The sequence below is a fragment of the Macrobrachium rosenbergii genome, chromosome 9 (genome assembly GCF_040412425.1).
Source record: "Macrobrachium rosenbergii isolate ZJJX-2024 chromosome 9, ASM4041242v1, whole genome shotgun sequence".
NCBI classification, from domain to species: Eukaryota; Metazoa; Arthropoda; class Malacostraca; order Decapoda; family Palaemonidae; genus Macrobrachium; species Macrobrachium rosenbergii.
Window position 1 is genome coordinate 52,083,608 of NC_089749.1, and position 3,120 is coordinate 52,086,727.

General features: G+C 41.8%; 1 long non-coding RNA gene across 1 annotated transcript in view; it reads right to left on the minus strand.

Annotated features, from left to right (window-relative positions):
• Positions 1-725, minus strand: part of LOC136842118 (uncharacterized) — a 152,575-nt gene extending 151,850 nt beyond the window's left edge. The window contains exon 1 of the long non-coding RNA XR_010854180.1: positions 555-725. This is a non-coding gene — a long non-coding RNA (uncharacterized lncRNA). The remainder of the gene's footprint in view (positions 1-554) is intronic.
• Positions 726-3,120: the final 2,395 nt, after the last annotated feature.

The window sequence follows — 3,120 nt, forward strand, 5'->3', positions numbered from 1 at the left end:
AAAGCAAATGTCGGCGATCAGCCACCGGAATAATAAACGAAACTAGACCGAACTCGATATATTTGAGAAGGACAAATAAAGTAATTAAAATGATTAGAGCAGAATGATGAGCCCGCGAGCAAACTGGTAATCGTCGTCTTAAATAAAAAGCGACGGAGTTATAATGATGGTATAGAATGTTCATTATACTTGCAAGATTGTCGTTCATACACAAATACAATTATGGAGCTAATGGATCACATTCACTATCTGTATGAAAGTTTGAACACAACCTCTGAATTTTCTGCTTTATAATATTTTTGGATACACTTTTCCACTGAAAGACTTGAAATCAGAACGGAAATGAATGGACTACTTCTTAGGATTTGAACTCATGCTAGTTAAAAGACTGATATTAATAGTTATTTACTAGTTTCACGGGAAAATAAAGGAAAAGAGTACTTATCATCGTGTATCGTACATCTGTAAAGCTGCATAATAGCTTGACCTCTTAATTCAAAACCTCAAAAATGAGAGAAATGACACTTCTAAAACTCCTCCATTTTCCCACTTACCTGGACGCCTCATCTCCATCCACTCAACACCTGAATCGCTGAAGTGACGTAACGGTACGGGACATTCCCCATTTTCAGGGTCCAAGACGATGTCTCAAGCATCAGCAACGCAGGAAACTCGCCTTCTATCCGCAGATCTTTGGGCTTGTTCTCGTCTCAAATATGACCACAGTTCACCTGAATCACATAAAATAATTACAGTTAATTACCTATTAACTAATATTATTAATAAAGTCATTATCAATGCAATCTCAAGCCCTGACTGTAATCGATATTAACGTAACGTTACGGGCATTCTCACAGAGCTGTTTAAACTCTACGGTATTTGAGTCCCATCTTTCATTTTGTACCGAAATACAATCGCAATTAGAGAATGTGATACCCGTAACCATTAAGTACCATGAATTGCCGCGATTAACAGAAAAGCCACGCCGTGAATCACACCTTTAGCCAGGAACAATGTAATGTAATAAACATCCGTTCATTGTCATATCATTTTCAATACTTTGTAAGTGTTAGAAATAGTTAGAAAACGTTAAAAAAACTAGATTTTTTTGTGGTAAAGTTTGACTTCTGCATCGTTTGTATGTCTAAATCACCTTCCCTATGTTACGATATTCCAAACTAGTCCTTCTTCAGATGAATAGCTTACGCCGGAACTTCATTTCCCTACCCCTGCTGTGCCACGGCGACTTCATTCGATCAAGAAATCTATAAAAAAAAGAAAAAAAAAGAAAAAACATTCAATCAGCAAACTCTCCCATCCGAGGAAGATAAATTTGACGTTGTTGGACGAATGACGAAGACAATCTCTCTCTCGAGAGAGAGGCATGGGGAAAAGAATAGCCGAATTAAAGTCGACCGATAAGGAAGCTCTTATCAGTGATAAACTGAGACGCTGCACCTCAAAAGGGGCAACACGATTCTCTTGCAGTTGATAAGGGAGACTGACTGGCAAGGGAGGTGGGTGGGAGTGTGGGTGGGTGGGTATTTGGCTGGGTATTGTTTGTTAGAGGAAGGGGGAGGGGGGAAGAAAGAGAAAACGCTACAGATGTTCAGGGAATCCATTCCGGAGTTTAAGGATTGGAAATGGATATCGAATGGGGTTGGCGGAGATTCCATGGTTTAAGGGTTGGAAATGGTTAATGAAAGGGGTTGTGGAGATTCCGTGGTGATAAGAAATGGTTATCGAATGGGGTTGGTGGAGATCCCCTGGTGATTGGGAATGGTTATCAAGTGGGGTTGGTGGAGAGTCCGGGTTTTAAGGATTGAAAACGGTTAATGAATCGGGTTGGTGGAGATTTCTGGATTGGAAATGGTTATCGAATGGGGTTGGTGCAGATTCCAGGGTTTAAAGATTGGGAATGGTTATCGAATGGGCTTGGTGGAGAGTCCGGGGTTTAAGGATTGGGAATGGTTATCGAATGGGATTGGTGGAGAGTCCAGGGTTTAAGGATTGGGAATGGTTATTGAACAGGCTGGTGGAGAGTCCGGGGTTTAAGGATTGGAATGGTTATCGAATGGGGTTGGTGGAGATTCCAGGGTTTAAGGATTTGGAATGTTATTGAACGGGCTGGTGGAGAGTCCGGGGTTTAAGGATTGGGAATGGTTATCGAATGGGGTTGGTGGAGATTCCAGGGTTTAAGGATTGGGATTTGTTATTAAATGGGGTTGGTGGAGATTCTGGGGTTTAAGAATTGGGAATGGTTATCGAATGAGGTTAGTGGAGGTTCCGTAGTTTAAGGATTGGGAATGGTTACTGAAAGGGGTTGGTGGAGATTCCGGGGTTTAAGGATTGGGGATGGTTATTGAAAGGGGTTGGTGGAGATTCCGGGTTTAATTATTGGGAATGGTTATCGAATGGGGTTGGTGGAGATTCCTGGGTTTAAAGATTGGGAATGGTTATTGAATGGGGTTGGTGGAGATTCCTGGGTTTAAAGATTGGGAATGGTTTTCGAATGAGGTTGGTGGAGATTTCGTAGTTTAAGGATTGGGAATGGTTATTGAAAGGGGTTGGTGGAGCTTCCGGGGTTTAAGGATTGGGAATGGTTATTGAATGAGGTTGGTGGAGATTCCGTAGTTTAAGGATTGTGAATGGTTATTGAAAGGGGTTGGTGGAGATTCCGGGGTTTAAGGATTGGGAATGGTTATTGAAAGGGGTTGGTGGAGATTCTGTGGTTTAAGGATTGGGAATGGTTAACAAATGAGGTTGGTGGAGATTCCGTAGTTTAAGGATTGGGAACGGTTATTGAAAGGGGTTGGTGGAGATTCCGGGGTTTAAGGATTGAGAATGGTTATCGAATCAGATTAGTGGAGATTCCGTAGTTTAAGGATTGGGAATGGTTATTGAAAGGGGTTGGTGGAGATTCCGTAGTTCAAGGATTGGGAAGGTTATCGAATGGGGTTGGTGGAGATTCCAGGGTTTCAAAGATTGTGAATGGTTACTGAATGGGTTTGGTGGAGATTCCAGAGTTTAAATATTGGGAATGATTATTGAATGGGGTTGGTGGCAATTCCGGGGTTTAAGAACTGGAAATGGGTATCGAATGGGGTTGGTGGGGTTTCT